Raw genomic sequence first — 11,234 nt, forward strand, 5'->3', positions numbered from 1 at the left:
ACAATGCCTTTGTGATATGGAACAAGATCAACCCTACCTGGATGCCTGATAAGCGGAATAAGAGGAGGGTGTTGCTGGAGCAGCTAGGAAAGGCACTTGTAACCCCACACATTCAAAGAAGGGAGCGTCTCCCCCACACAGCAGCCTCTGCAGCACTTGTGAAAGCTGTTCAGAGGGCTGAATCTTGTCCTGATCCACCTGAGGCTGCAGCTGGGGCAGGCAAGAGGAGGATATGACAATTCTGCCCCCTCAAAAGGACTGTAAAACAAAAACTATGTGCTGCACATGTGAGAAATACATCTGCAAAGTCCATACACACACACTTGCATACTGTCCTACATGTGCTAATTAGAGTTGATTGATTTATGTTCTTCACGTTTTTGTTTTTTTATCTATTATCTTATTTTTTCTAATTTATTGTTGTTGTTTATACACTTTGTTTGTGGGGGGAATGGTTTAAAAAATGAGAAAAGACTAGTATTTTGTAGTTGAATTCCTCATTGTACAGTATATAAGAATATATCACTATGTTGCCAAAAAAAGTTAAAGACTGTTATTGTTTCCCTTCAATAAAATGCATTTAAAACTACTTCCTGCACATTTCTGCTACTTTCTTAGGCTATACAAGTGCTATCTCTTGCTAAAAAAGTTATCACAGTGTCTTGTGTTATATAGATGGATTTCAGAATTAACCTGAAAGAATCCATTGAAGGGTTGATGTCAACTGCATGGGAGGAATGAGATGCCTCCCTGGCCACCAGTGCACGTTTACAATCTATATTTGCTCTGGTATTCTTTTTTGTCTTTATAATATTTTACATTCTTAGCTCAAAATATMACTATTTCTTAGTAGTAGCCATAATTCATAACTGGCACCATGCAGGGTTCTATACGGAACCATTTCAGTTCAGTGAAGAAGAACCTCTAGGGTTCTGATCAAAGAACCCTATAAAAGGGTTCTATATAGAAGTTTTAGAGGTTGCATATATGAAGAAAGCGAAACCTTTTTTTCTAAGACTGTTTTGTACATAATCCACCCTACATATAGTACACAATGAATTCCATTGACCTATTGCCTCCAAGACATATGCCAGCCAGGGGTCTTTATATTCTCTAACACATATTTTCAAGGTCTCCCTGGGCGATATTCCCTGGGTTCCTCGTCTCAACCCCTGCCGTCACAGTGTTACGATAAGCCCTCAGTCCCTACATGGTGTAGTGTGGAGATGTCACCTGTCAGCAAGTGTGTCTCTTAACTCTCCACGCCGCTCCGGGTGGTTCTGATGAATCACTTTGAGCTCGTCGGAGGAAGCAGGAGTGGGCTAACTGTCACGCCTCAATACACTGAACTCAATCAGATCATGTCGCTCCTCTCCACAGATGAAGTATTTATGCTGTGTTTTTTTGGGGGGTATGTGTACTTGACTTTCCTATTCATATTTTTACAACATTTACTTATACTCCACTATATTCCTAAATAAAATAATGTACTTTTTAGTCCATACATTTTTCCTGACACCCAAAAGTATGAGTTACATTTTGAATGAGCTAACATTAATAATATGTATGTCAGTCTCTCTTGGCTCCAAGTGGAGGAGAGATTGATTTCATCACTACTTGTATGTTTAATGCACCGCGCTGTCTGTTTGAACTACTGGCACACAGCTCGGACACCCATGCATACCCCACAAGACATGCCACCAGAGGTCTCTTCACAGTCCCCAAATCCAGAACAGACTATGGGAGGCGCACTGTACTACATAGAGCCATGACTACATGGAACTCTATTCCACAGCAAGTAACTAATTCAAGCAGTAAAATTTTATTTWAAAAAAAAGATACAAATACACCTTACGGAACAGCGGGACTGTGAAAAAACACAAACAGCGGCACAGACAGACATACTGTACACATGATAACACACGCACTCTACACACGTACACATGGATGTTGTATTTTAAATATGTAATAGTGGAGTAGTGGCCTAAGGGAACACACTAAATGTATTTGGTAATGTATTTTGTAATGTAATATAATATTTAAAATTGTATATAACTGCCTTAATGTTGCTGGACCCCAGGAAGAGTAGCTGCTGCCTTGGCAACAGCCAATGGGGATCCTTAATGAATACAAAATACAAATACAAATGCTTAGCAGGACAGGACAATTGTCTAATTAACACACTTATCAAAAGAACATCCCTGGTCATCCCTACTGCCTCTGATCTGGCGGACTCACTAAACACAAATGATTCCTTTGTAAATTATGTCTGAGTGTTGGCTAGAAAACATTTTTAAAACATTGTTTTTCTGATTTGCTTAATATAAGGAATGTGAAATGATTTATACTTTTACTTTTGTTACTTAAGTATATTTGAGCAATTACATTTACTTTTGATACTTAAGTATATTTAAAAACAAATACTTTTAGACTTTTAGTCAAGGAGTATTTTACTGAGTGACTCACTTTTAGTTAATTKATTTTCTATTAAGGTATCTTTACCTTTACTCAAGTATGATAGTTGAGTACTTTTTCCACCAGTTAGTGTTTGTGTGTGTGTCTCTTGTTTAAATGATGTGACTCACAATGTGCTTTTATTAGGTATCAAAGTGTAAATCCTCAGGCAGCATTTGATGGGATGTGAAAATAAGACAAATGGAAATCTTTAGAAACAGTAGGCCAGGCACAAGCATATAGAAGAGGGGGAATCTATTTGTTCAGTCACACACACACACACAAATCTGAGGGGATCGGCACCATGGACAGCGTTGTAACTAACTAATCATTGAATTCCAGATGGATGGGAGATAAGAGTGATTTGACCAGATACACACATTGCCCTTCCCTCTGTGCTGGGCTGCTGTCAGTGTGTGTGTGTGTGTGTCTGTGTGTGTGTGTGTGTGTGTGTGTGTGTGTGTGTGTGTGTGTGTGTGTGTGTGTGTGTGTGTGTGTGTGTGTGTGTGTGTGTGTGTGTGTGTGTGTGTGTGTGACATTACACATGGACCACTTATTGTATCTATGTCTGACCACTGGGTGGCGACAGAGTGATGGAGACAAGCTTGGCAAAGGCCTAAGATTTCTCCCACAGCAGTGTGTATTACACAGACTGTGTGTGTGTGTATTTATTCTTGATTTCTCCCACTCAGTAGTATGTCTTATTCCAAAGTCAAAGCCGATCGTGTCCCTTCTCTTGGGGCTTAAAACGTGGATAAAGAGTCAGGCTAGATAATCAATAACATCTCACCCAGGGAGATTATCTATGTCTCCAAAAAACAAATCTCTAACACTCAGGATTTAGGCCAAACACATAATTTAAAGTGCAGAAGAAAAGGCAGACTTTGGATAAAACCTAAAGCATATCCATAGGCCAGTATTAGCGCTGTTAGCTAGCAATGTGGGTTCAGGTTTCCAGTGTTGCTGCAGCTGTGAGCAGTGCAGATGCTAGTGGCAGTTATTGTAGTACTTCTGCAGGGCTAGACTTGCATAGGGCCGCGGTGCAATATAGGGTCCTCTCTCTCCTCTCACTCTCTCTATCTCCCTCCTGCCCTCTCTCTCCCTCTGTCCCTCTCCCTCCTGCCCTCTCTTCTCTCCCCCTCTCTCTGTTTCCCCCCCTCTTTGTTCCCATTCTTTCTATCTCTGTGCCCTAGTTAGTTAGAGAGCCACACGGCTGTTTTCTGAGGGAACTCTAGACAAGAGCCAATCAGTCTACGAAACTCTCAAATGATAACTGCCTCAGGTGTCCAGAGTCAAAGAGAGAGAGATAGCATGTGTGTATATATATATATATATATATATATATATACAAATAGAGAGAGACAGTGACAGAGACAGCGAGAGCTAGAGAGAGAGGTGAAAGGACGGATGACGAGAGAAATGTAGAGAACAGTAGAACCAGGATCCACCCCTTTTTTAAATTTTCGCCTAAAATGACATACCCAAATCTAACTGCCTGTAGCTCAGGACCTGACGCAAGGATATGCATATTCTTGATACCATTTGAAAGGAAACACTTTGAAGTTTGTGAAAATGTGACATGAATGTAGGATAATATAACACATTAGATCTGGTTAAAGATAATGCAAAGAAAAAAACAACTGTTATTTTGTATTTTTTTGTACCATCATCTTTGAAATGCAAGAGAAAGGCCATAATGTATTATTCCAGCCCAGGCGCAATTTAGATTTTGGCCACTAGATGGCAGCAGTAAATTTCCAACGTTTTAGACTGATCCAATGAACCCTTGCATTTCTGTTCAAAATGATGTATCAAGACTGCCCAGATGTGCCTAATTGGTTTATTAATAACTTTTTAAGTTCATAACTGTGCACTCTCCTCAAACAATAGCATGGTATTCTTTCACTGTAATTGCTACTGTAAATTGGACAGGCAGTTAAATTAACAAGAATTTAAGCTTTCTGCCAATATCAGATATGTCTATGTCCTGGGAAATGTTCTTGTTACTTTCAACCTCATGCTAATCACATTAGCCTACGTAAGCTCAACCGTCCCGCGGGGGACCCACCGATCCTGTAGAGGAGGAACGATACACTTTTTTTGCCTAGTACCTGTACTATAGATATCTTGGCAGAAACATCAACATATACTTCAATCAACCACCCTAGCATGCTCAAGGTCAACATTAGTTATTTCTGTCCTCACTATCTTGACTTGTTATTTTTTGGTCATACTCGCGGTTTCATCTTTCTCAAACTTTCAATTTCTTTTATTCTTTCTTTCGTTCTCTCTCTCCTTATCTCTCTCTCTTCTCACCATCCTCTCTTCTCCATATCCGTTAGTGTCTTGTCTTGGTCTCCTTGGCGAGCTGCAGCGTTAGCTATCTAAGCTGTTCTCCTGGATTGCATTATTCCATTACGATTAGCCTAATAAGGTTGTAATTGACGGAGGGCCTTTCGGCACCCCATAGTATTGGTCTTACCAGGCCTCGGTTGGCCCTGCCTTGTCAGAGCTTTGTCTTTCATGTTTTATCTGTACTCCTGCTCCCCCTGCTCCCCTGTACATGGGGTAAACTACTGACTGAGGCTGGGCTGGAGGGAGGTCATGAGAACACATCAGATTACGGCAATCTTGCACTCTTCACGCACCCTGTCTCGACGCAACCTACCACCACCACCACCACTTACTGTAAAACACAGATTGTAAAACTCTGTAATTTACTGTAAAACACAGTCATTTAATGTACAGCTCAGACATTTACTGTAAAACACAGTCATTTACTGTAAAACACAGTCACAACCGCTTTTCCTCATCTGCTGTTCCTTTCGTTTCAATGATCTACATTACATTACGTTGTTATAAACCTTTAATTAGCAACGGTGCAGTACGTTGCAATAAACACTCAATTAGCTCATTTACAGTTACATTGAATAAACCCTCAATTATCTACAGTACTGTACATTAGAATAAACCCTCAATTATCTACAGTACTGTACATTAGAATAAACCCTCAATTATCTACAGTACTGTACGTTAAAATAAACCCTCAATTATCTACAGTACTGTACGTTAAATAAACCCTCAATTATCTACAGTACTGTACGTTAAATAAAACACTCAATTATCTACAGTACTGTACGTTAAAATAAACCCTCAATTATCTACAGTACTGTACTTTAAAATAAACCCTCAATTCTCTACAGTACTGTACGTTAAAATAAACCCTCAATTATCTACAGTACTGTACGTTAAAATAAACCCTCAATTATCTACAGTACTGTACGTTAAAATAAACCCTCAATTATCTACAGTACTGTACATTAGAATAAACCCTCAATTATCTACAATACTGTACGTTAATATAAACCCTCAATTATCTACAGTACTGTACATTAGAATAAACCCTCAATTATCTACAATACTTTACGTTAAAATAAACCCTCAATTATCTACAGTACATTAGAATAAACCCTCAATTATCTACAGTACTGTACGTTAAAATAAACCCTCAATTATCTACAGTACATTAGAATTAAACCCTCAATTATCTACAGTACTGTACGTTAAAATAAACCTTCAATTATCTACAACTGTACGTTAGAATAAAACCATCAATTATCTACAGTACTGTAATTAGAATAAACCCTCAATTATCTACAATACTGTACGTTAAAATACAAACCTCAATTATCTACAATACTGTACGTTAAAATAAACCCTCAATTATCTACAATACTGTACGTTAAAATAAACCCTCAATTATCTACAATACAGTACGTTGTCATCTACAGTACAGTACATTGTTATCTATAGTAAACAATACTCAAGTAACACATAGAGTACAGAAATAAATGGACTAGAGCAAGGTTTCCAAATCCGTATCTCAGGGACCCTCAAGGTTACACAATTTTTTTCTAGTCTTGTACTAGCACACCTGACTCTACTAGTCAAGGGCTTGAAAATGATTGACTAGTTGAATAAGGTGTGCTACTGCTGAGCTGTAATAKATATTTTAACCCTAGTGGTCCCAGAGGAATATATTGGGAAATACTGGACCAGAGAAAACAGAATAAAATACAAAACTGTTTGCACAATTCCTGAGGTGACCTGAGCAGACTAGCAGAGGATCCAATATGAAATGTAAAGGGTAAAAGGTCAAATGGAGGTTACTCTACTGCAGGYGGCAYCATGTAAGTCAGCACCTCATTTCCCACAGTGCTCTCTGAGCACTAGCAGCAATGCCCCCTGGGAGCTCTAGTACAAGCTATGGGTGAGGGGTCACATAGTAATTTCCAACCTCATGGATGGGTACACACTCACCGACACACACACTCTCATACACTCAATGACATATACACACAAACACACACACACACACAAACACGCTGATGTAAGCAAACAGACAACCTATCACAGAGAAGGATACGCTCAATGAAAGTAATCAAGCATGAACGTAAACAACCAGCAAAGAACAACAACATGTCTCTGCAAGCTTGTCCACCAGCTTCAAACAGCTGAAAATACAATATTTTTACTTATTGAAATAATATTTCTTAGTGATTTAGGTTCTCTACACTATACATTTCTGGTTTTGTTACATAACCTGAAATTAGGTGAACAATGTAGAATTATAGCAACCAGGTGATGGCAGAGCAATACCTAACTGTTGGCGCCAGGTAGCCTAGGGGTTAAGAGCATTGGGCCAGTAACCAAAAGGTTGCTGGTTCAAATCCCAGAGGTGAAACATCTGTTGATGTGCCCTTGAGCAAGGCACAAACCCCCAATTGCTCTTGATAAGAATGTCTGCTAAATGACTCAAATGTAAATGTTGAATGCTTGCCTCAGTTGCTGTTGTTGTTTGGTTGGCTCGTAAGGAGATTACCGTGACGCTGATCAAAGAGGGGGAGGGTGCAACCTTCCAATTRGACAACAAGAGATGGACCGTCTTTGGTTGACAAGTAGAAAAGCTGCAACATCAGAATGCAATTTTGGGGGAGAAATATTGTGAAACACTAACATTCCTCTATTACTGCAGATATATTAAGGGCACTTCCAGCCAAAATATTGCATGATGCTCCTTTATCATGATTACCAATTAGTTTAGCTATTTACATTATAAGTAAAAACATTGCATTGAGMTTGCGGAGGCTAAGCTTACTTCAAACACATTGTTGACATGGCATTATAAAATCCCCTGACTCTACCAAATCAACTGACATGACCACATGCACAAAGCAAGGTTAGTCAAACCAATAATACAGTGTATGTACTGTATTTAGCAGTGTTTAATGAAACAGCTTAGCTACTGGAAGAGAAGACTGGCTAGCACAAAGCCTGCAGACACAACACAGTAAGTGTAGCAGAACTAATAACCTTAAGAAGAAGACCAGTGTATAGGGAATGAATGGGCAGATTAAGTCAAAGCAGTTAGCATAGCCAATGTGAACACAATAGAGGAAAAAAGGCATAGGCTACAAGCAGGCAGYCAGGCAGGCATGCAGGCAGACTGTAACGCAGACGCAAACACCACTGATTGGAATGGAAGTGAAGCAAAAAGCCCTAAAACACATACTTCCTGAGTGGAACATCTTCAATTACCCTATTGCAAGTTTGAATGGGAATGACAAAACAGGAGGGCTATTTTCTCAAAACCTGACCTGAGGCTAGAGAGATACATGTATTTTCACCTGTTGCTTCTATTGGAAAACAAAACCCTGACGCACACAGGCACGCAAACAATAAACCCGCACCTCTTTTAATAAGAGCAGCTTGTTTGGCAGTGTAAAGCCATGCTAATGTTATTACTGCACAGCAAGGGCCACATTATACAGAGTGGAGTTATTAAACACAGTAGCCTTACACACACACACACACACACACACACAGGCAGCTTGTTCCATAGTAAACAAAATGTATTCGGTTTGATTAACGAAGGTTATGTGATGTAAGATAGTATTATAATGTTGACACAAAGATAATTAATTTGACAAAGATAATTATCAGGAAGAGCCTACTGTGAGTAGGAGTGATTCATCAATATTCACCTCAGTGATATAGGCTGCCGTTAGCTTAACCACACTTCTGCAAAATGTACCACTATCTGGGGGATACACATTAGAAAAAAYGGTTCAAAAGGGTTCTTCCGCTGTACTCACAGGTGAGACTTTATTCCCAAGTAGAACCCTTTTTGGTTCKAGGTAGAACTCTTTTGGGTTCCATGTAGAACCCCCTGTGTAAATGGTTCAACCTGGAACTCAAAACGGTTCTACCTGGAACCAAAACCTCTTTGGGCTAGGCGTGCCGCTAGCGACCCACCTCAACAACATCGGATGAAATTGCAGAGTGCCAAATTCAAATTACAAAAATAGTAATAATAAACATTAATGAAAATAGCAGCACATGCGATTATCTAAGGACAGCGCCCCGCTTACAAAAGCATACACACATTTTCCAACCAAGCAGAGGCGTCACGAAAGTCAGAAATAGCAATAAAATAAATCACTTACCTTTGAGGATCTTCCTCTGTTGGTGATCCAAAGGGTCCCAGCTACACAATAAATGGTCGTTTTGCTCGATAAAGWCCCTCTTCTATCCCAAAAACTCTGTTTTGTTGGCACGTTTTGTTCAGTAATACACTGGCTCAAAGGCGGTCAAAACATGCAGACGAATACATCCAAATAGTACCGGTAAAGTTCGTCGAAACGTGTCAAACGATGTTTATAATTYATCCTCAGGTTATCAATWATCTAAATAATCGATAATATTTCAACCGGTCAATAGCGTATTCAATAGAAAGGAAAAAGAATGAAGAGCGCGCACACAGTCACACYCGCAAACCAGTACTGCATGATTCCATAGACCACTGACCAAAAGGTATTATTCTTCGTCGTTTTTCCCGAAAACAAGCCTGAAACCATGTCTAAAGACTGTTGACATCTAGTGGAAGCCATAAGAACTGCAATCTGGGTGCTGAACCCTTATATAGTCAATAGGCTTTCAATGGAAAACCACTCACATCAAAAAAATCTAATTTCCTGGATGGATTTTCCTTGGGTTTTRGCCTGCCATACCAGTTCTGTTATACTCAAAGACATTATTGTAACAGTTTCAGAAACTTCAGAGTGTTTTCTATCCAAATCTACCAATTATTTGCATATCCAAGCTTCTGGGCCTGAGTAACAGGCAGTTTACTTAGGGCACGTTTGTCATCCAAACTTCAAAATACTGCCCCCTAGCCCAGAAAGGTTCAACCAAAAAGGGTTCTTCAAAGAGTTGTCCTATGGGGACAGCCGATTAACACTTATAGGTTCTAGATAACACTTTTTCTAAGAGAGTAGTAAATCATTTGTCAAAATCATTTAGGTTCAGGTGCTCATCTGCAAGATTTGTCCATTTATTTTTGCACCCATCCTCATTTGCAGGTAGCAGAGTATATTAGGGGAAATGCAGAACAGAATAACAAACAAGGATGGACAAATAACACATCCCCACGTTTATGATTCCACATTATTAGAGCTGACTAGGCTAAAATACTACACAAAACATGATGATAAAAAACAGGATAAAAGAAAGGTCTTTGTCTCTCAGTCCCCTCCCTCCCTCCCTCCCTCCCTCCCTCCCTCCCTCCCTCCCTCCCTCCCTCCCTCATTTTCTGTCCATCACTCCTCTCTCCTCTCTTCTATCTCTCACCACTGCCTCTCTCGAGCGTTGGCGTCGGGAGTGGAAGGATAGTTTCTCTATGTTCTCCATCTACCCTCTAACCCCTTACGTTCTCTCTCTGCAGTCCTGTAATTGCAGCAGTTGGATGAAAATATCCTGGCAAGGGAAACTGGTAGCAAGTTGCCACAGTGACAAGAGTGACACACACACACACACACACACACACACACACACACACACACACACCACACACACACACAACACACACACACACACCACACCACACACACACACAAAGAAACACAACATCACACACACACACCACACAGCACACCATCACACACACATCACACACACAGCACACAGACACCACACACACACACACACACACACACACAACACAAACACAAACACAAACACAAACACAAACAAACAAACAAACACAGCTGGCAAGCAGGCATCTTCATGGTAATTTTTACCTCTCCTTGTCCAAGTCTGTAATCCCTACGTCTCAAGCTGACCACCATCATTCCTGTTCCCAAGAACTAAGGCTACCTGCCACAATGACTACCACCCTGGAGCACTAACATCTGTCATCATGAAGTGCTTTGAAAGGCTGGACATGGCACACACCAACTTCATCATCCCAGACACCCTAGAGCCACTCCAATTTGCATACCGCCCCAACAGATCTACAGATGATGAAATTTKAATTGCACTCCACACTGCCCTCTCCCACCTGGACAAGAGGAATACCTATGTGAGAATACTGTTCATCGACATCAGCGTTAAACACCATAGTGCTCTCCAAGCTCACCACCAAGCTTGGGACAATGGGACTGAACATCTCCCTCTGTAACTGGAACCAGGACTTCCTGACGGGCCGACCCCAGGTGGTGAGAGTAACACCAACCTCTCCGCCACGATGACCCTCAATACAGGGGCCTCCCACTGCTGTATAGCTACATGGACTGCCCATGACTGGAAGGAGGGCCCTACAGAGGGTGGTGCGGACAGCCCAGAGCATCACTGGGGGGAGCTCCCAGCCATCCAGGCAGTACCGGGGCATCAAGGTTCAGACCACCAGATTCCTAAACAGCTTCTTTCCCCTGGCCATGAGA

The sequence above is a fragment of the Salvelinus sp. IW2-2015 genome, linkage group LG19 (assembly GCF_002910315.2).
Source record: "Salvelinus sp. IW2-2015 linkage group LG19, ASM291031v2, whole genome shotgun sequence".
In the NCBI taxonomy this organism is placed as follows: Eukaryota; Metazoa; Chordata; class Actinopteri; order Salmoniformes; family Salmonidae; genus Salvelinus; species Salvelinus sp. IW2-2015.